A 23,149-nucleotide genomic window follows, 5' to 3' on the forward strand; every position below is an offset into this window, starting at 1 on the left:
TTGTCATCGAGCTATGCCCATTCACAGTGTCCCTGCAGGATGCGGTAGAGCTGCCCATGGAGTTTCTGAGACTGTAACTCTTGTACAGGAGCTGTTGGTGATTTTGAACTGCCAGCCCTGCAGTTAGCAACTGAACATGTAACTGTTAGATCTCTCTGGAGATAGAGATACACCTCTGTCCTTGGCTCCGCACGAGAAAGAATTCACGCCGAAGCCTGGCTCGTGATCCAAGTGAGTTTAATGAGAGCTCGAAGAAGTTTCAGGTTTTACACGGCACCTATAGGACTCCTCCTGACCATGCAGCCTGGCAGAGACTGCTCAGCGTCACGCAAAGATCTCTTTCCCGGCAACTCTCTGTTAGATCTTGCCCAAGTTCTCCTCTAAGTTCTCTCTCAAGTTGTCTGTCTCCCCCTGGCTCCGGTCTTTTCAAGGATTCCAGGGAGAGGTGTGGTGGACGACCCCTGAATTGAATTCACCTGGCCCAGGTGGGCCGATCCAGGTTTAACGCCAACCCATGCCCACCGGCGGGAAACCCTATGCCTCTGAGCATGTGCAGTGTGCTGCCCTTTGTGCTTGGCTCTCTGGGCATGCGTTAATGGGCATCCCATCCCTGCCCTATCTGCCTAACAGAACCACTATGCCTCCAGAGCTCCTTACAGCCACAGGTTAGGCTTCAGTAAACCATGAACACGTGCAGTGTGTTAGCATGTGGTGCAGACTCTGCGCTCGCCTCCCCTTTCTCATCAGAGCTCATTTACCATGGATTGAGAGCGTTGGTTGATTTTATCAATTTAACTTGGTGTTTTCTGAAAACACAGATTATTAGCCCAGGTGATAACTTGTGATGTCCTCCCATTGCTAAGGACCGCTAGTGGCACAGTGGTTAAGCACTCTGCTGTGGCAATCTGCTTCCATGAAGATCTGTAGCTCTGGGCGCCCTGCAGAAGTGGGCTCACGGCTGTGCGAATAACAGCTACACTCTTGGGCTGGACACGGGTGCCCGGTGACGTTGTGGGTTACACATTGACCTCTTAACCACCAGGGCAGCTGTCCAATCCTGGCAGCTGCCCCGGGGGAGGAAGGTGAGGCTGTCTGCCCACGTAAAGGTTTTAAAGTTTCAGACACCCTATGAAGCAGGGAGGGCAGTTTCCTTTGTCTGATAGGGTCACGATGAGTCGGAATCGACTCGATGGCAGTGGGTTTGGGCTGTGGGACGTAACATAGACGGTTCCTCAGAACTGGTTCCGACAGACTTCTCCGGCCGTATCTCCTGCCCAGCCTGTGTGCGCCACTTTGGGGTTCCCTCGGGCTAACGTCGTCCCAAACACTGTGAGCAGAAGTACTTTTAAAGCTGAGTGGCTGGAGTGACTCAGAACAGCACCCAGAGAGGGCTCTAAGGAAGCCCTTGCTCTGCCATCATCAGCAAGCTGGCACTCCGGGTTTTGAGGCCTAAGACCTCCCTGCATGACCTCTGACCTTAGCAGCAAATAGAGGGCGAGCCTGAGGCCTCCGAAGAAGGGAGGCCCATATCCTGCAGAAGCGTCCACAGGCTGCAGCAGTGCAGACTCACTTCCAGGCGCACCAGGTCTATTGGCTCTTTGAGCACTAGGCCAAGGTGTGAGGGAGTCTGGGAAATGTGCTCTCGAGCTTCCAGCCACTCAGATGCCCCGGAGCTGTTTGGGGCATGAGAGCTCACAGGCACCATCCGTCTCATCTGCATGACTATTCCCGACCACACGGCTCACCCTGTCCTCTTCAGGCTTTTGCGCTGTTTACCGACTTCACATGTGTCTCCTATCTTTCTCCATCTCCAAACCCTCATCCACCTCCGATGTCAAGGTTTCCCTGATGGTGTGTCCACCTTTCCGTCCTCACGAGCGGCCAGCAGCATCTGTTTCACAATTTGCCCTCCAACCTTTTTACTCTGTTTGACTTCCATGCAATGGAATTCCTTACAGGCGAAGAGCAGATCAGCCAATCCAAACGTGTTGATCCCAACTTGGGAGGGACCCAGAGGACAGGGCAGACCTGTGCCATGGGGCTTCCAAAGCTGCCCTCTTTACAGATTCTTCTCTTGTGGCTTCAAATCCCCAACCAGCTGAGCGCTCCAGCACTGCCCCACTGCTGAGGACTCCAGGGGAAGCGGGTGTCAGCCCCAGGGAGAGGGGGAGCCATGCCCCGGGGAAGCCGGGGAGATGGGAGGGGCAGAGGCATTGTTTGACACTGTCTTTATCCTGGCAGCTCTAGTTCCCAGAGCAACGCTTGGTGTGAACAGAGAAGGTCAACCAATGAGGAGATGATTTCTTTGAATTTTTGTCTCCAGTTGAAAAGCTCTACCAGTCTGAGAGGCTGCAGAGACCAAAACATTCCGGTTTTTTGTTTGTTTGCTTTATTACCACATACCCCGCCCCGACCCCCCAAAACAAACTTGCCGCCATTGAATGAAGACCTTATACGGACAGGATAGAACTGCCCCAGTGGGTTTCCAAGACAAACTCTTTCAGAGCAGAAGTGGCTGGTGGTCAGCAGCCCGATGCTTAACCCAGCACACCACCAGGTCTCCCAGGGCAAAGTTCAATTCCCTGGAGCGTATCACGTTGCGTGACCGGTTTCTTTCCTTGAAAGAAGGCATTCCTTCCATGACAGTATCCACTCTCTCCCCCACTCATTTCAGACAAGTGGGTGATGACCCCTTTTCTGTGAATGCGACCTTGACTATTACAGACCGTCACATGGTTTGGAATTTGGGAGCAGCTGGTTTGCTAGCTTGGCACTGGGCAAAGTGCTGCCTGAGCCTGGCTGGGGCTGGCTCTGGCCCTGCAGGAGCTTGTGAAGCTATCAGTCGGGAGAAGCAACAACACAGTAAGCTAGAAAAAATTTTTCCTTAAAGGGTTAGCTAATATAAGAATGGATCACTGGTAGGAGAGCATGGATAGGTTGAGGTAAGTGCATTTCATTGGGTAAGCGGAAGGGAAGTTTAACTGTGGGGGATGGGGCCCAAAGTTAGGGGAAATGCTCCTTAGCCCAGGGCACTGAGTGGAATGAGCTGGCCCTCCTTTGATCGCTGTGGGAATCTTCTGAAAGCATGCTCCCGCCATTTGCATAGACCCAAGGAGAATTTCCCTGCTGGTGCTGAAAGGGGTCCTCTGCCCCAGCCCTTCCAAATGCTCTTTCGCCACTGTGATGTTTTTAGCACATTCCACACATGGAATTCCCTCTGAATGAAGCATTCACGTTGCCATTCAACTTGTGGAGTTCGGGGTGCATTCTAAATCAAATTATACAAGAAGCTATTTGTGGTATTCAGCAGCTGCAGAAAGAAGAGTCAGTGTGTGTGTGTGTGTGTGTGTGTTTTGTTGCTGTTGTTTTTTCTTAATCTGGTGGGGTGGGTGTGGGTGTTGAGCTTGGTTTAAATGGAGCTCCGAAAGTCCAGACTAGAGTCATCACTGTTGCTGATGAAGTGGGAGGGGGCGTGGGTGGCCGAGAGGTGGCTTTCATCTCAGTTCAGCATGAGCCGATGTACAGCCAGGAGCATGCCTTCGATGACGCCCGGGGACTGATGTTGAGAATGAATGTGATCTATTCTCTGGAGAGTGTGGTGGACTCTTCTGTCCAGTGGGGCCCCGCAGGTGAGTGTTTCCCTTCTGGAGCCAGTGAGCACTAAAATAATTCACCTGCAGTCAGCCCAAAGCGGGTGTGCAGAGCCAGCAAGTCCGGCGTGGAGCCCTGTCAGTTATTCGAGGACTGCCTTTGACAGGTGACAGTCTTCATGAAATGGGGTCTGCTAATGAAAATCAATTGTGGCAGCATCGTTTAAACCTGTTTTCTCATGGAATGATTTCTGCCCGTGCACAGAGACAGTCCTCTCAGATAAGGGGATAGGAGCGGATCCATGTGGTTGTTTCGGAGTTGCTGGACCACCTTAGAAAGTGGGCGAACCATCGACATGATAAGGTCCCATCTGGCTGTATTCTGTCCAGATCCCTCACTGCTTTCTTTCTTTAACTTCCCCTTCCTTCCTTCCTTCCTTCCTTCCTTCCTTCCTTCCTTCCTCCCTTCCCTCCCTCCTTCCTTCCTTCCTTCCTTCCCTTTGTTGGTGTAGAACAGTGCGGGATGTCTGCACCGGTCAGTCCGATCCCTGTAGTAGTTTCTGCCCCACCCTCTTCTACTTTCTCTAGGGAGCAAGCACACAGGCAAAAGAAAGACATGGGGCAAGTGAGGAGGGTCCGTGTCTGTCTGTGCAGTCTCAGGTTTCATATCTTTGCAGGTGGGAGGTCATGCCAGGCCCCTGCCGATCTTCATCTGGCCCCAGCTATTCTTTACCCTCCATTACGCCCTGCCTCCCGTGGCTCCCCTCCCAGATGCTGATAGGAGTTAAGCACATCAGTTTTTACAAAGTCAGTAGCTGGCCAGGACCTAGTGCCGGGTGTGTTGTTCTAATTACCATCTGATTTTTCTCAGATGCTACACGGACCTAATTACATGGGCTTTGCAATCAACTTGTCTCCCCCGCCAGCTGCGCCCTGATTCGATTGCCCTCTAGTAACGGGAAACCAGACGCCCGGAGCAACCCAGTGTTCATTTCAGATACACTCTCAAATCCTTGCTTTGGAAATACAAGTTTCCCCACGATCCGACAGTTCCTGTGAAACTTTCCGTCAGCCAAAACGACGCAAAGTAGTCGTTGCCGTTAAGTTTATGTGGGAAAGAAATCGGAGTCTTCCCAACCTTCCTCCCCCCCGCCCCCCAAAAAAACCAAAACCTTCCAAATCCCACATCTAGCCGACAACATAGTGTCCCCAGACGCTGTTCAAAGCTATGGCAGCTGGCTGCTGAATGTAGTTCCCAGGGAAGGCTCTTGGGGGCGCTGCCTCTCTAACTGCTGACTACCAAATGAACACTGACAGATTTTCCTCTTTTGGTTTAAAGTGAAAATCCTCTGGGCATTTGCTTCAGTTCGTGAAAACGGGTCTTACGTGGCTCGTTTGTAAATCAAAGTGGTGTGAAACTAGTTTTCCGAAAAGCAAGGCCGTGTCTGTGTTTATTGGGCTGCCAGATTCAGGGACACAGACCACTATGCGTCTCAATACAACAGTGTCCTTATTCTTACTGCTTGCTGTCATGTGCTGTTTACTTCTTAGGAATAATCTTGTCATTTTGAACATAAGAACATGAAGAAATGAGCTGGTAAGACGGTTTTATTCACTTCAGAAGTCTTCACTTACCTAACTTTAAAGAAGGCTTTATCTGCGCGTGCGTGTGTGTTCTCCCAGTTAAGGTTTGCGTGTGCATGTGCGTGTGTGTGTGTGCGTGCCTGTGTGTGTTTTCCCAGTGAAGGTTTGCGTGTGTGTGCGTGTGTGTGTGTGTTTTCCCAGTGAAGGTTACCCGCCAGTGCAGGGGAACGAGTTCTTCAGGGATGTTGATCACATTCTTCCCAGGACAGGAGAACAGCCTCATGGTTTCTGTTCTGATGGTTCCACTAATTGTAAATCTCTTTTATGTGGGACGGACTTTCCTGTGAGGAGCACTCTGCGAACCCAGAAGGTCAGCAGGTGGAACCCACTAGCCAGTCCGAGGCAGCAAGGTGTGGTAGTCTGCTTCCATCAAAAGGCAACCGCTTTGGAAGCCCAGTGGGGCAGTTTGACTTTGCCCTGTGGGTGTCACTCGCTGTGAATCAGAGTCCGGGTGGCTGCAGTGGGCTTGGTTTGGGTTGGACCTTCCTTTGCTTACGCTGCCCAGTCTTCGCTACCGTGATCAGCCTTCCTGACATTCATGTTTAATGAGGAACTCTCTTCTCAGTAGTTTAAGATAACTTAAGGTGTTTTATTTTTAATTCAAGGGCCAATACGAATCAGATGAGTAACATCCTTACATAAACCAACCTTTATCATGCCTAGAAATACAGAGTTGGAGACATTCAACTCTTAAGTATGGCTGTCAGTTCATCAGTAAACAAAAGTGGCCTTTCTCGACTTGTCTAATTGCATGTGAGCTCAGCTAAGTTCCCTAAAAAAAAGCACTCCACCACGCCGGCTTAATAATGACAGCATTCATTCTAGCCATGTGGGAAACAATGTAAGAAATCACAGGCGTAGAGAAAGTAGGCACTGCACAGGTATTTAACATTCTACTGAAAACTCGTGTCCATAGAGCTGGCCCCATCGCTTACTTCATTGTCAATGAGTGGAGGCCGACTCACAGTTTCCCTTTGGGAGAGGACGGAACAGCCCCCGTGGGTTCCTGAGGCTGCAAATCTATTTTTTGGGGGGTAAGGATCACTTTATTGGGAACTCATAGCTTTTATAACAATCCATGCATCAATTTTATCAAACATCTCTGTACATATGTTGTCGTCATTATTGCAAACATCATTATAAACATGTACATTCTATGTGAGCCCTTCGTATCAGCCCTTGGGATCCCCCCACCCTTGCAATCCTTTGATACATTATAAATTATTATTCATTTCATATCTTACTCTGATCGCTGTCTCCCTACCCTCCTGGCATCACTACTCCATATCTGTGCCTGAGGGGTTTATCCGAGCTGGATTCTGTGTGTTGTGAGCTCTTATCTGTACCTGGGTACATGCGCCGGCCTAGACTGCAGTGAAAGGCAGGATTGGGGTCATGATTGGGTGGGGGGTGAGGAAGCCTCAAGAGGCTGTAAGTCTTTACAGCAGCAGAAACTTTCTTCGCTCCGCCCCAGCTTGAACTGCAGACCACCATCCGATTAGCAGCCCAAGGAAGGCTCCTTACTACTTAATAATTCACCGAAATCAACATTTTCCCTAAATCACCGTACTTACTGTTAATTAATTGGGAAGAAATTAAGTCTTATTTTTCCTTGGTCAATTAAAATTATTATTTTGTTTTAAATTCTTAGAAACTTTGGTCTCAGAATTATCTTCCCAACAAATGAAAGCACCTTTTTACAAACTTTTGTTTGAAAGTTGCTATGAAATTCTTATTTATTTTTTTTAACATTCTCTTTATTCAGGTAAAGTAATGGTCCCTTCATTGATTGGGAGGTGTCTTTCTATCCCTCCCCAGTGTTTCAGACCTAGGTACTCTGTAAATGCTTGTTGTTGCTCGTGGTAGGCATTGTTGAGTAGATCCTGACTCATAGCGACCCGGTGTGCACCAGAAGGAAGCCCTGCTTGGTCCGGCACCAGTGCACAGTTGTTGTGCTTGAGCCCAGTTGCAGCCACTGTGTCAACCCATGTGCCTCTTCAGTGATCTCCCACTGAACCCCAAGTTTGAGAAGTGTGTTACCAACGTCACGAGGCACAGGCATCACAGAGCATGCCCTCTCATTGGTGGGGATGAGGATCCCCCTTGGAGACATGGCTGTGACTGGTGGTGGTGGTGTGTGTTCACACACTCAAGCATGCGCATGTTTGTGAAGATGGGAGGCCTTTTCTCCTGGCCAGAGTCAGCGTGGGTATCACTTAATGTGCGGCATCCGCCATGGCCCTGTAGGTGGCAGCCTCTACTTTCTCCTGCCAGCTTCTGCTTGGTAGTCTAGATTAGGAAGGTTGCTTGTTTTCCATTTTTGCTAAGTGGAAGAGGTTTCCCAAGTATAAATCCCTCGTAGGCCTTGTAACGCCATCAATAAAGCAGGTCCTTAAGACTGTCCACTTTTCTAAGTACCAGAGGGCCCAGAATTTGAAACATTTAGCTAATCACTCTCTTAAGATCAATAGGTTCTACTTGACTTTTCATTGCACAATGACCATCCCCCCCCTTATTCTTCCCTGAAGATTTCAGAAGAAGCCATTCTCTCTCTCTGTTTTTCATTTCGTGTGTTACTATTTCTTTTTGACATTTTAATGATAAAAACATGTAATTGAGTAAAAATTAAATAGTCTTTTCTCTAAGGTATGCTTGGCTCTTCATATAAATCGAGAAGATGTATTTGAACAACTGAATGGGCAAAGGTAAAGCGATTGGGGCTAGAGCGGGGAGTCAGTGGTGGTCCAGGTGTAGAATTCTCACTGCCCAAGCAGGTGACCTTGGTCCGGCTCCCTGTCTTGGAAACCCTCAAGGATGGGCTACTCTGCCTTATGGGGTCACTGCTGTGGGTCAGCATCGACTGGATGGCAATGAGGGTCACTCAGAAGCCCCATCTCTCTCCTGCCGAGTAGCTGGTAGTTTCAAATGGCCGACCTTGCGTCTGGGTGCGACCAGACTAGGACTATGTGAGGTGCCAGGTCGTATTATTGGCTCAAGAGTAGGATAGTCATAGTTTATGAAATTAGTTTTTCTCTTTATGGAAGACGGTTTATTTGGGGGCAAGTTATTCTTGAAGTGTCATGTCATGTATTTTTTGGAAAAGGACCCATGGCTCTTTCAAGGAGTGCTTCCTAAGGAATATTAGCATTTTAGTCATAACTGTGAGTAGAGGTGTGTCGGTGGGTAAGCCTGGATTCGAGCTTGCAGAGTAAAGAATTAGCTGGTGGAAAGGCATGGAGGGCGGGAGCCTGCTGGGTCGTAGGGTGGCATATTGGAAACAGGAGCGCAAGATGATGAATTCGCTCATAAGGTGGCCAACTCTGGAGTCTGCAGGTCATTCGTTTATTTTGTACAGTAAACCAAACCAGACTCACTGCCATCGAGTTGATTCGGACTCAGAGTGACCCCATAGGTTAGGGTAGAAATGCCCATCTTCATTTCTGAGACTGTAACTCTTCTCAGTAAGGAGCCCTGGTCACATAGTGGTTACATGATGGGCTGCCATCTGTAAGGTCTGCAGTTCAAAACCACCGCCACTCCCCAGGAGAAAGACAAGGCTTCTTACTAACAACGGTGAAGTGAATTGCCACCCTGCCCTGGGCTACCCCCATAGCCGCTTGCAAACAAGTCCTTTAGGAATCCATAGGACCTTTTCATTGGATGATTCTGGAGGATACATTGCCAGACCATCCTTTCACTGGCCCATCCTGATTTGGAACCTCTGCTGAGACTTGCTCAACACCACGGCAACACGCAAGCCGCCACTGACAGGTGGTGGAGCTTGTGTGGGGCATGTTAGTGAGGAACCAGATTGACGTGGATCCCTCCAAGAACAACAAACTCACTGCCACTGAGTCATTTCTGATTCGGTGACTCTATAGCACCGGGTAGAACTGCCCCTGTGGGCTTCAAAGACCATAACCCTTCGCGGGAGCAGAAAACCTCATCTTTCTCCAGAGGAGCCAGCTGTTGGTTTCAAACTGCTAACCTTGCCGTTCACAGCCCAACTCAAAACCCTCTGCACCACCAAGGCTGTCGATTCAACATTCATTTCAACCTCACCTCCTGCCTCCTTTAGAAGAGCCCCTCACCTCCTGCCTCCTTTAGAAGAGCCCCTCACCTCCTGCCTCCTCTCTTCAGTCATCTCAGAACAGTCTCTGGATCGTCCTTGTTGCGAACGGGAGAGAGAGGTGACAGACTTAACCTTTAACCCTGAAGGCAAAGTTAAGCTTTCCGAGCTGTGTCGGCAGGTCCCTTTATGTTTCTGCCTTGTGACATTTTCCTTTTGCTTCCCATAGCCTGTTTTATCCGCCTGCCTAAGCTTTCGTTTGTCCAGCATTTTGCCATGTGAACATTGTGGCTCGACTAACCTAGTCACAGAGATAGCAGACGTTTTGCAATTGGCCGAGCAGATGGCAGCAGTGGTGTTGGATTAAATTATTAACTAGGAACCACAGCAGAACCCCTGAGCTTCAGCACAGGCAGAAGGAAGCATGTTTGCTGGAGGCAGAATTAGCTGGCCAAGTGGAGGCTAGATCAAGTTCCTTCCAGAGGCTTGACACCTGATCCCTGGAGGCTTCCTTTTCTACCTCCTGCCAATGCCCCACCCCATTCTGATGAAGGGGGATTGCCATTTGTCGGCTTTTCAATGTGCTTGAAAGCCATTGCAAATGCAAGTCCTCATCAATAACTAATTCAGAAGCAGAAGAAAGAATCATGGGACCAATGGAAGTTCTAGAATATTGCTGGTTTCTAATGCGCTTTTGAGAAAGAAAAAAAAACTCACAGAACCGTTAACAAGGTCCATTTTCTTTTGACAATACCGGAGACATGTTCATTCTGCAGACACTAACTCTATAGGGCTACTTTTTCAGGGTGGGGGTGGGGGTGTGTTTGCAACTTCATTTTGCAACCCAGTATATATTTGAATTTCTCCTCTTGTCTCAAAAAGGGAGGTTTGTAGCTGCTTAATCCCTAACCGGTATTCTGTTTAGGACCATGAGTTAGTTTGTAAGGTTCCTTAAATCTCTTTTATCATATTCCTGCTGACCAGCTGAACATCTCACCTTCCATGTGCCCAACGGCATTCTCTTGTTCTTCTCACTCTTGTGTTCTCATAAAGTAAGAAAGTTTAACTCGCCAAAAATTTGTCCTGAGAATTCATTGGAGGCGAGGTTTACATTTCACGCTTTACAACCTCAGGGGACACACAGTATCAGTTGTTCCGCCATTAGGGTCTGCTGGGTTAGGGAGACTGGGCAGGCTGCCTCCTCCACAACACAGTTCCTCTACAGTCCTTTACTCCGTCAGCTCTTCCCAGTACTCCAGTAGCTCTTCAGTAATGGCTTATAAAACTAATAACGTTGTTGTATTAGGTCAGCGGTTCTCCAGCTGTGGGTCGAGACCCCGTTGAGAGTTGTACAACCCTTTCACGGGGTCGCCCGATTCATAACAGCAGCAAAAAGACAGTGATGAAGTAGCAACGAAAATAATTTTATGGCTGGGGGAGTCACCACCACATGAGGAACGGTATTAAAGGGTCGAGGTATTAGGAAGGTTGAGAACCACTGTTAGGCGTTACCAAGTGGGTTCCGACCTGTAACAATGCCGGTCCTATGCCAGTCGCACAGTTGTGATGCCTGGGCCCACTGTTGCTGCCATTATATCAGTCCATCTCATCCAGGTCTTTCTACGTGACCAGGCGTGATGTCCTTTTCCAGGACTGGTCCCTCCTGATGGCATGTCCAAAGTACCTGAGACAAAACCTGGCCATCCTCGCCTCGGTTTGTTCTTCTTTTGGCTGCTTTCCAGGGTGTTGATTGCGGAGCCAAGAAACATCGAATCCTTGACCCCTTCAGTCCTTCCTGCATTTCTTGCCATGCCACTCATTGGTTCACTTGTGTGGACATTTGTTTCCATTATGTGGAAGTGTTACTGAAGGTTATAGTCTTTGGTCTTTGTCAGTAAGCACTAAAAGCCCTCTCCTTATTTATTAAGCTAACAAAGATAGAAGGTTTAAAATGCTTAAGACCCAGAGCTCTTAGTAGATGATGAACATTCATTTGTAAGGAAGAAATGTCTGGTGAGAACAGGACGAGATTGCTTTTTAAGTCCTAAGTGTCTTTTGGTATGCTTCTAATCAGGTAGAGGCCCAACAGCGAGTCCTCTTGCCCTGTTGTTGATGCTGACTCGTCGTCACTGTCAAGGGCAGGGTAGAACAGCCTCTGTTCTGAGGCTGTGAACTTTACAGAAGCAGACTGCCACATCTTCCTGCACAAGAGTGATTGGTGGGGTTGTTGGCAGATAAGTTCTTAACAGCTGCAGCCACCAACTCAAACCCAAATTCAAAGCCACTGCCATCCAGTCACAGTGCAGTGCTTTAATCACAGTGCCACCAAACCACAACCCAAACGCACTGCCGTTGAGTTGCTTCTGACTCGCAGTGACCCAGCGTGGTCGGGTTTTGGAAACGGTGACTCTTTACAGGAACAAACAACTTCTTCTTTCGCCCACAGAGCAATGGAGGGCTTGAATAAGTGACCTCGTATAGCAATCTGACTCCTAACCCACACCACCACCAGGGCCCCTTAAACAGCAAGAACCCATAGTTAATTTCGTTCGTTGTTTTTTTTCGCCCGGGTACATTTATCTATAAGGCAATACACTGACACTGGGATGGACCTTGGGCCTCAGCTCATACCTCCCTCAATACAAGTATACTCCGTTCTAACAGACTGGCACCCAGTGCTCACACTACGACTCTCGCCCCCCCCCCCCATAATCGCTGAAGACAAAATGGGTACACAAGAAAATGAGGTGAAGAAAGCAGATGGTACCCAGCCACCAAAAGATGTAGCCTCTGGGGTCTCTGAGCTGAAGAGGTGCAAGGTGTCTCAGGAGAAGGCAGCACTGGGAGCACTGACTACCTGGTGTTCAGGTTGCAGGTGTTTCTCTGGTACCACGTGCAGCCCACAGTGAGAAGGATCCACCTTGTTTTTTTTAAAAAAAATGGTTTAGTCTGTTTTGTCAACTACTTTTTTTAGAGTCTCGTAAATTAGTATTACTTAATGGATGAAATTTAATGACTTTTAAAAAAATTTCATCACATGGAATTTTTAAGGATAAATTTTCACCGTTTCTGACCAGTGATTTTTTTGTCAAACTACTTATTTCAAGCATTTACTATCTTAAGATATTCAATGATTTTTTAAAACTAGGGTTGTCAGATTTAGTAAATAATGATATAGCATGTTAAGTTAATTTTAAGTCTCATATAAATAGTACATTACATATTTAGTATAAAAAGGTCCTTTCAATATTTGGGAAATACTTACCTGGAAACTATTCTTGTTTAACCTGAAATTCAGCTTTAACTGAGTGTCATGTATTTTACCTGGCAGTCCTAATCCTGTGTGAAAATGTACTCTTGTGTTTATGCATTTATGACTGTATGTGTTCACTCGCCTGTATTGCTGGTTTGCGGCATAGCATCAGAGAATGATATTTACTTGATAAATAAGGGCTGCATACTGCATGTAATTGTTCTTACTATGAAAGTGTTTATAAATCATAAACCATGATGCTTTTATCTGAAAGTTAGTTAGAGGAAGACTTTCTTCCTTAACAGACAGAGGATAAGTCCAACCTACAAATAACTCTCTGTAGTACTAAAGATTTATTCTCAAAGTTTATTCAGTAGATGTTGTATGAATAGTTACATGTTAGAAATGTCACAAATCCTATCCCATTAAATGTGCATGTTCTGGGTTATAGATCCTGGAGTCTAGCTGCTCTGATATTTCCAAGGCCCCCCAAACTCTGAAATGCATAGAATGAATGGGGTGTGTCTGTGGCTTTAAAAGTGGTATTGCAAGTATTTTAACCTTGTGGCAAGCTAATGGCTGCACTTAAATTTAACTTAGTCATGTACAGCCTTCTATTTTAGATGCTAACTTTGATTTTCTAAAATAGCCTAAGCCAAATCAACAACCAAAGTAAAAGCACAATTTATAGAAGAGGGTAGGCCAAGGAATGTTCCATGGGAAGGGCTGGGCTTTGCTGAGGATCAATTAGTGCACAGGCGGTTTGTCCGGGCTTACTCCCCTTTCTGCCTTCTGCAGCGGAGAAGCCCACAGAGATCTTCAATGCAGGAAGGAAACGATCGATAGGTGATTCTAACTCATGTCGGCCCCCTGTGTTGCAGAGTGGAACTACTCTAAAGGGGGCTTCAAGACATGGACCTTTGAAGGGCAGATCTTCAGGCCTTTCTTCTGAGTCTCCTCTGCTCGGGCTTGACCCATCAATCTTTCCTTTGTAGCCAAGTGCTTCACCTTTTATACCACTCAAGCAGCCCAGGTGGCTCAGTAGATTATGGGTTGGACTGCTCCCTGCAAGATCAGCAGTTTGAAACCACCCGCCAGCCTGCAGGAGAAAGATGAGGCTTTCTACTGCTGTGAAGAGTTAGTCTCAGAAACCCACAGCAGTGCTACCTGGTCCTGTGGCCACGAGGATTTTATTTGTTTATCGATTTTTAAGTTGAGGGTCTCTTTGTTGTTACAGTTGCCCAGGAGGTGATTCAGCCTCATGGTGAAGACCCCAATTGTGCAGAGTTGAACTACTTCTTAGGTTCATCTTTCAGAAACAGATCACCAGCAATCCTCTTTACTGAGTCCAGAAAACCAAACTCACTGCCATTGAGTCGATTACGACTCAGAGCAACCCTGTAGGACAGGGGAGAACTGCCCCTGTGAGTTTCCAAGTCCCATAGCTCTTTATGGGAGTCGAAAGCCGTGCATCTTTCTCCTAAGGAGCATCTGGCAGTTTTGAAATGCTGACCTTGCAGTAACATGTAATCACCAGAACTTCTTTACGGAGAACATATTTTCATTTCAATTCATCACGCATCAGAGTGAATCTTATTATATGACCCAGACCCGACTTGTTTCTGCATGTCCTGCTGGAGTGCAGTTCTCACAGTGTTATTTAACAATGGATATACAAAAGCTATCGGATTCAAAAGAAAGGCTTGAGGTGCCATCCGTTTGCTTCTCACACTGAGGGCCTGCAGTGTGTGTAAAGGGGATGAGGAGGTGGAGGGGTCAGCTCTGGGGACGCTGGAAGCCCCGTTTCTCTAAGCCAAAGACAACAGTGCTCTTAGCTTTAAGGTTGAAACATATAATCTGTTGTTATTAATAAAAAATAATGAGGGTGTATTTTAATATTGTGCTGAAGATGAAAGCAAGGGTGGTGACAGGGTTATTTATTAAAGAGCTAGGGTTTAATTTGTCAAGTTCCTATCTCAGGTATATATAATTCCGGAGACACGTTATAGACCTTTAAATTGTTGTCAGGTGCCGCTCGGTCGGTTCCAACTCCCAGCAAACCTGTGTACAACAGAACTGGAAAAACAAAGAATTAATAAGTGCCACACTATCCTCAGAACTCTTTTTATGTTGAAACCCATTGTCGGAGCCATGGTACCAACTCATCTCCCAGAGGGGCTTCCTCTCTTTCTCTGACACTCTTCTTTGAGAAGCGTACTGCCCTTTTTCCACGACTGGCTGCTCCTCGTCATGTGGTTTCTTCCCCTGGCTTCTCAGGAGCATTATTCTGGGTGTACTTCCTCCCAGACAGGTTTGCTCATTCATCTGGCCACCTGTCTGCAGTTAATACTCTTGGCCAGCACCGTCATGGAAAGGCATCCGTTCTTCTTCAGCCTTCCTTATTCCCAGTCCAACTTTTGCATACATATGAGGTGATTGAAAATATCCTGGCTTGGGTCCACAGACCTTAGAACTGAGGTTCATACTTTGCTCTTCAACGCTTTGCTTTTAAAAGGTCACTTGAGGCAGTACACCAGTGCAGTACACCATTTGATTTCTTGACTGTGGCTCCAGGGGTATTGATCGTGGATACAAGCAAGACGAAATCCTTGACAACATCAATCTTTTCTCTATTTATTATGATGTTACCTATTGCTCCTGTTGTGAGGATTTGGGTGGTCTTTACCAAAGCAAACCAACCCCCCCCCCCACCACCACCACCACCACTTGTTGGCCTCTGAGACTGTAACTGCTTACAGGAATAGAAAGTCCAGTCTTTCTCCCATGGAGCTGCTTGTGGTTTTGAACTGCCAACCATGCAGATCATAACCCAACTCGTAACTACTACACCACCAGGGTTTGTTGACATTGAGTTGCAATCCATACTGAAGGCTGTAAGTCTTGATCTTCATCAGCAAGTCCTTCAAGCTCTCCTTGATTTGGGCAAGCAAGATTGTGTCATAGGTATATCATACATAGGCTGTTACTGAATCTTCCTCCAATGCGGATGCCATTGATGCCGTCTTTTCCTTTAGAAAGCTTTTCTTTCTATTTTTTTAATATGCTCAGTCTAAAGATTGAATCAGTTTGGTAAAAAGATACAACCTTGATGCATATTATTCCAGATTTTAAACAGTATAGAACACTCTTGTTCAAATGAGTGCCTCTTGGCATATATACAGGTTCTACATGAGCAGAAATACGTATTCTGGAATTCCCATTCTGTGCAATGTTATCCATAATTTTTTAGGCTCTGTGTGTCAATTGCATCCGTCAAACAACCACAGAGCACATTTCTGCCCTACCTTACAGTACGAACTGACTTGCAGGCAACTGGCCTCTGGATATTGATATAACAAAACAACAAATACGTAAGTGAGTTGATCCAAGCTGATTCCAACATTAGGTGATTCCGTGTGTGTGGGATGGCAGCCGTGGGCCATAGGGTTTCCATTGGCTTTTCAGAAGTCAATTGCCAAACCTTTGTTCTCAGAAGTCTCTCTGGGATGCTAGTAACCTCCAGGCCCTCTGGTCATAGAGGAGTGAGTTAGCCTTGTGTGCCACCCAGACAGATGACTCTTGGTGCGGTTCATTTTATTAAAAGGAGAGAAAATTTCTCTTTTGAGAGTGGAGGGGAAACATCTCTCACTGCCTGATGGCTCACCTGACTTTTTTTTTTTAATCGTTTTATTAGGGGCTCATACAACTCTTACCACAATGCATACATACATCAATTGTGTAAAGCACATTTGTACATTCATTGCCCTCATCAATCTCAAAACAATTGTTCTCCACCTAAGCCCCTGGCAGCAGCTCCTCATTTTCCCCCTCCTTCTCCGCTCCCCCATCCCTTATGTACCCTTGATAATTTACAAATTATTATTTTGTCATATCTTGCACTGTCCGACGTCTCCCTTCGCCCACTTTTCTGTTGTCCATCCCCCAGGGAGGAGGTCACATGTAGATCCTTGTAATGGGTTCCCCCTTTCCAACCCACCCTCCCAGCTCACCTGACTTTTTTTTTTTTTGCTCACCTGACTTTTTAAATGAGGCCCCCGCTTTTAAAAATTTGAGCCAATGGGATTCATTGCATCCATGTTTGCTTTGATATCTTCGTCTCCTTTATGAGTATTATGACTTTGCCTCTCCTTTAACTGTTCTCCCGGGGCATACTTTTCTAGGGAGCTCCGTTGACTGGAAAGGTCTGTCTTCTGTTTATTACGTTATCCTTACCACCTCTACACCAATCCAGACCCCTTTCATCCTGCTCAGGTTTTCTTTCACCACCTCCATGTTGGACTGCTAATGGAAAGGACAGCAATTCAAAGCCACCAGCCACACTTTGGAAGGAAAATGGGGCTTTCTGTTCCCATAGAGTTTGATCCTGTCTCATAGGGTCACAGTGAGTGAGCATCAACTCGATGGCAGTGAGTTTGAGTCCTCCCTTCTTTTTTTAAAGTTTAATCTACATACTTAGGAGTGCTGGTGGTGCTGTCAGGTAAGCATCAAGCTGCTAACCTCAAGGTCAGCGGTTCAAGCCCACCATTGCTCCACAGGAGAAGTGAGGCTATTGGGTCCCATAAAGATTTGCATCCTTTGAAATGCTGGATCATCTCAATGTGCTGGAATCAACACAACATCAGTGGGTTTTTAAATGTACACAGCGTGTATCCTGCTTTTAAAAAGTTTGCTTTAGGGAGCTTTGCTTTAACTGAAAGGCCTCTATTAGCACCTGCCTTCTCTAACTGAGAGGAAGCCCGTTATGGAAAAAGGCAAGAAGAGATACTGCATGCAGTCCATGCTTACAGTGATCTCTGTTGAGGTGCCCCAGGCTCCTTCCCACCCTGGAGAGACACTCGGTGTCTCAGCATTGAGTCGCCATGGCGTGGAGCTGTGTCCACAAACATTATATAGCAGTGCTGTTTTACCTTTTATGTGTTGTTTGGTGTGACTTGCTAAGTTATTTATTGGTTTTGGTTCTGGAAATTCTCAAGATTTTTTCTTTGTACGTTACTGGGAATCGCTTCTTTGTTTTCTCGCCTCTTTGACTATGCCTGGCTCATAAGGAAGGCCCCACTATCAGGCTGCGGAGAAACCCCTGGGCATTGTGCTCCCGGTCGACCTCCGTGATGTCAGCTCCACAAGGCAGGGGTCTCGCCTCTTGATGAGTCAGAGTGCCCGCGGTGTGGACGTCCTTGTTCCCGACACGGCGGGCGGGCTGTGTGCTCTGGAGGATCCAGCAGTGTTGGGACTTGGGTTCTTGGGGGAGCACTTTGTCTCCCATCAGAAGCATGTTCGCTCACACGTACCTGAAAGACGGGCGGGTTGTGAGGACGCAGATGGCTGCTCACAGATCTGCCAGCCTGTCAGGAAATGAGGAGGGAGCCTGGCAGCGCAGGGGGTTACTCCTACCCCACCAAGGTGCCCCATGGGGGAAAGATGAGGCTTACTGCCCCTTGGAAAACTCGCGGGGGCAGTTCTACTCTTGTCCGCCAAGTGGTTGTGAGTGTCCAGCTAAGGCAGTGCGTGGAATGGAATGAGGTCAGGAGGCTACTCTTGGGCACAGCTCTGTCGCTCTTGCCTCTATCTTTGTTTTCCCGGGGGAAGCTCATCAGTCGCCCTAATTTAAGGCTGCTCTATGACCTGTAGGGAGCCCTGCTGGTGTGTGGGATATGGGTGGGGCTGCTAACCCCAAGGTCAGGTGGTTTGGAACCACCAGCTGCTCCTGGGGAGAAAGACGAGGTTTTGTACTGAGTGGCACTCTTGGAAATGCAGTGGGGCCATTCTGCCCTGCGCTAGGGGCTCGATGGCAGTGAGTTTGGTTTGGTGTGTAACCGCTCTGCTTCGTCATTTTTCATTTGCCACCTGTCAGTGGAACGCCGGTGTAACAAAGCGAAAAGAAAGCCTGATCGGAGAGCGGCGGTAGCATCCGTGGCAACAGACCACGTGTGTGTGCTGTCTCCGTGGAGAGATTCTGGTGATTCTCCTGGAAGCCAGATTTCTGGGGCCCCGGAGTAGGGGTGCCTGAAGTGTTCTTGAGCCATTGAGGAGCCGGGGTCACCCTCATGTCAAACAAGAGGCTTGTTAAGCAGGTTTGAGGAGGTCCGTCTCTCGGGTGCTGGGTTCCTTGGGAGAATTAGTCACCGGCAGGCTTCCCAGCAGCCCCAGCAGCAGAGTGGTTATGGGTTGGGCTGCAGTCTACAAGGTCGGCAGATCCAAACCACCAGCTGCTCCGTTGGAGAGAGACAGGCTCGGGACTCACAGAAGCAGGTCTGCCCTGTGCTATAGGGGCGCTGTGAGTCGGCACCTGCCTTAGCAGTTTGGGGCACTGCTGCCTCAGTGGAGTGTTGGTTACTCACAACAAATATATTTTGTGACCCTAATTGTTGGCTTCTCCGCACGCTTGGCCTTTTGACAACTTGTTCTGTCTGCTTGCTTTTGCTGTGGTTGTAAAAAAAAAAAAAAGTTACACGAGTTTTAAAAATATGCCCGCCCCCCCTCAGGAGGAATCGTTCCCAAGCGTCCCCTGGAGGGAGGGAACCCTTTATATAGATTTTATTCTTTGACTAAGAGCTTTTGTTATAAACGAAATGTTTCGAATTAGTGAATTATTGCATTTTTCCATTCCGTTACAAGTCTGGTGGAAAGCTGTATGCAGTAAGAGGTTGGCCCTCTTCTCGAAGGGGAGTTGGGGTTAGATGGAGGTGAGAGCCTTGCCTTTTGTCTCTCCCTTGGCATGTCCTGGTCTGGAGGCAAGTCCTCCCATCCCTGTCCCTTTACCTTGCTGGGAGCTCCGTTTCTGACTCTCATTGGTCCTAAGTTTTCTCAGGGGTAACTGCAAAGCAGCCGAGCAGCCAAGTCAGGAGGCTCCTCAGTGCTTCCTGCTGCCTCCCCCCGCCCGGGGCTCTGTGTGCCCGGGAGACTCGGCACTTACAAAAGGGGGCACTTCAGGTGATACTTAAATGTATGAGGGCGATGAAAGGAATTAGGGCAGTTTATCTAATTTCCCCCCCTTTAGCTTGGGGAGAGTTCTCTCTTCTCCCGCTCCACCTCTCTGCCAGAGGGGGCTGTGAAATGCAAATGAGATCACACTGCGGCGCAATTGCCAGGCTGCTTCTCTATGGGGCGGGGGTGGGAGTGGGGGTGTGGGGGGTGGGGAGGCGGCGGAGGCGGGGGAGACCAGCATCCTGCTTTGCAGCAAAACGCAAACGCGTTGGCCGCGCGCCGGGAAGATTCTGGTTGTAAAGTTTTACTGCTCCCCACCAGTTCCTGGGGTCTGGGAAGCTGGGCCTGGGGGCGTGGTCAGAAACAATAGTTCGGCTCTTCTCTCACCGCTCCCCCACGCCACCCCCAAATCAATTCAGATCCTTTATATTCTGAATGAACTGCGGAGTCCCAGAATCAAGGAGGAATTGCTTGCAGGCTTGTGAGCCCCAGTAAAGAGATCTGCGCTTTCATTGGGGCCTAGTGAAAATGGGGAACACATTTGCTCCCCCCCCAGCTTCTGTGGGGGGAAATCTGCGCTCTTCTTGCGGTCCCCCAAGAGGACGCACTTCGGATCTGTTCGCAGAGGAAGCTGAGTGACTGGGCACCGAGGCAGAAAGCCTGACGTGTACCTGGGAGCCGATTGGCTTTCTCTTTCCTCCTGTGCACGTTCGAATTGGCTGCGCTCAGCCCCAGGTTGGGTTTCACTGGGAGCTGTTCAGGTTCAAGGATGGTTAATGGTTTGTAACCGCCCGACGCCCGACCATAAACTCAACCTCCACGTTCCTTCAGCTGGCTCTCCAGATGCCTAAGGAGAGGAGCCGGGAGGGGAGGTAGCCAGGACCCGGAGCCGGCCAGCGCTTCCCCACCTGCCTCCTGGGCTGTGCTTCTCGTGGGATTGACGCCTCTAAACTCTTCCGTGGCCATCCCAGAAATGGTGGTCTTCATTAATGCAAAGATCAAGTCTTTCATTAAACTTTTCCAGAAGAAAAGTAAGTAGTTGCGTCTCTCCGCCGCGGGTGTCTCTTGAACGTGCTGCACTCTGCTCTGAGTGGGGAGCCCGCGAGGGAAAGTGTCCTCCTCGGCGTGGTTGAAAGACGTTCAGCTAACCGAGTGCGCTTTGGAGCTGACTTCTGGGCAGTGTGATGTGATCGTCGCAGGTCCTTGTGGTTGGGATTAAGGGCATTCGCTTCTTTTGTGGTTCTCATTAAAAAAATTAATAAATCAAGAAAAGCCCCTTTGAAGAAGGAGGGGAAAACACTTTATATTTACTTTGTTTCCTTTGATGCAGTTTTTTAAATGTACAAGAACTTTATATCAAGAAGTACACTTATTTCAAGGAAGTGGCCAGCCCCAGCTGGAGGCTGAAGTGTATTTTGGCTCTTTGGTTTTCCATGCATCTTCAGGGAGGGGTGGTCTCTGGGTGGACGGGACCCCTGGAGGCCCCCTGTGCTCTGTCAGCTATTACAGTGCTCAGGGATAAACTGTTGACGAATGAATGGTTGTTGGGTGACGCTTCCTTGTATATTTACTTCTGGTCTAAATTTCTTCCATCCAGGTACTGCTCTTCTTTAAAAAAATTGAAATTTTGCACATTCAGTGTTTTGTTTTATTTCCTTTCCTTTTATTTGACCTTACTTTTGGGGGGCCAGGCACACAAAGCTGGATACCTGTGGGAGGAGTGGGGGCAGTGGTGGAGAAGCAACAAAGACGAGCACTGGGGCCTCATCTCTGAATGGATTGATTAGAATCAGCCCTGGAAGGGGGCGGTGGTGACTCCAGGGAGAGACAAGTGCCCTTTCAGGGGATCCAGTTGGTGGCTGCACAGTCGGCCTATGGTGCGATTGCAGGCTCCAGTTACTTGGATGTGATTTGTCATGGGCAGATAGGGATCACCGCCATTCTCAGGATTTCCTCGCTACGCAGCCTGGGGATGAAATCCAAAAAGCAGATGGACGTCGGCACACATCATGACAATTAACCCTAGCGAGTCTTGAGGGGCACCCGTGTCAGTCAGTTGGGCGCTCCGAGTCGATCGAGTCTCTGTGGGTGTTGTGCTTGGAGATGAGTAGTGACATTCACCGAGTGGAACATGTGCTGGGGGAGGGGGCGGGCAGGGGGACTTGCAGGACACACCAGGTGCCTGATTTACAGGCAAACGTGAAAGGCACAAAGCTTCCAGTGGGACATTTCTCTCCTAAAAGGACGCTTAGTTCTGAGTGGTTATTCCCCATGTAGCCAGGTATGGAGAATGTGTGATTAGTGAAGCCATAATTATTTGGAAGCTGCACTTCAGAGGACTGGTTAGGCTAAAACCTGCAGAAATGATGATTTCTGGGGCTGAACCTGTGGCTCAGGTTGTCTGGGGAGCAGAGAAAGGCGAAGTCCCTGTTCGGTTCTCACTGCCCCTGTCACTACCAGGCTTTGCATGAGCTCTGCCAGGAGCTAAGGGCTGTTGCAAGGTCCTTCCTTTGAGCCTTACAGTAGCCTCAGTAGCTGTGCTTTGGGGTGCAGTCAACTACTTTTAAATGTGCTGTAGTAGGTACAGTCGTGTGGGCATGCCTGCTCACTATACTTTGAGAATCTGATTTTTCGAGTTGGGCTGCTAGCAGCAAGGTCAGCTGTTCAAAACCACCAGCCGCGCCATTGGAGTAAGACAAGGTTTTCTACTCCAGTAAAGAGTTACAGTCTTGGAAATCCACACGGGCAGTTCATCCCTGTCCTGTAGGCCATCATGAGTCAGCAGTGACTCGGTGGTGGTGAGCTTAGCCTCGTCTTTTTTAATGGTTTCGTTTCTAGGCACATGTTACCTTCTGAAAGGTTTTGCCCACTGTTGATGCCATAGGGCGGAGTCAGGAAAAACTGGCCCCTTACTCCCAGTGTTCCTTACTCCAGGCTTGCTCAACTTCTTAGACTTGTCTCGCCACCTTTCTCTATATGCACAGGACTTGCCCTTGTATGCCTCCAGCCCCTCTTCCGTCTGCAGGACAGTGCCCATGTACAAATGGTATTGATTTATGATTTTGCTGCTGGCCTCATTTTGGGGCTCCCTTGGGGGGCCCACCTTAGATTGTGTTGTCTGGGGAATGGGCTGCAAGCTCTGTGGGTATTAAAAGAAAATGCTAGAAGGAGAAGAACTAATGCTCACTTTCCCCTTTGATAGTATGTTCAGTTTGATGCTGGGAGAAATTCAATCAAAATGGGCATCGTTGGGAAAAGTCAATGGAATCGGGATGTTCTGTTTGGGTGTCTTTGTTGTTGTTCTTGGTTGCAATATCAAGAACTATATTTCACGAAGACAATAAACTGTTTTATAGCACAAATTGATTCCCATTTAGACTAGATAGACTGCTTAAATCTATCGATGGAATGTTCTCACTGAATTTTTTTAGAAGCTAATTGTGGTTTGACAGCAGTAATGTTTCTAAATAATGCTCTAGAGCAGTGGTTCTCACCCTTCCTCCTGCTGCCACCCTTCCATACAGTTCCTTATGTTGTGGTGACCCCCAAACATAAAGTTATTTCATTGCTACTTCATAATTGTAATTTTGCTACTGTTATGAATCGGGTGACCCCTGTGAAAAGGTCATTCGACTCCCCGTAAGGGTC

At 48.0% G+C, this 23,149-nt stretch overlaps 1 protein-coding gene across 2 annotated transcripts in view; it reads left to right on the forward strand.

Moving 5' to 3' along the window:
* NHSL1 (NHS like 1) overlaps nt 1-23,149 on the forward strand; it is a 150,248-nt gene that overhangs the window by 40,267 nt on the left and 86,832 nt on the right. The window lies entirely within an intron of this gene.

This window comes from Tenrec ecaudatus, chromosome 7, assembly GCF_050624435.1.
Source record: "Tenrec ecaudatus isolate mTenEca1 chromosome 7, mTenEca1.hap1, whole genome shotgun sequence".
Taxonomy (NCBI): Eukaryota; Metazoa; Chordata; class Mammalia; order Afrosoricida; family Tenrecidae; genus Tenrec; species Tenrec ecaudatus.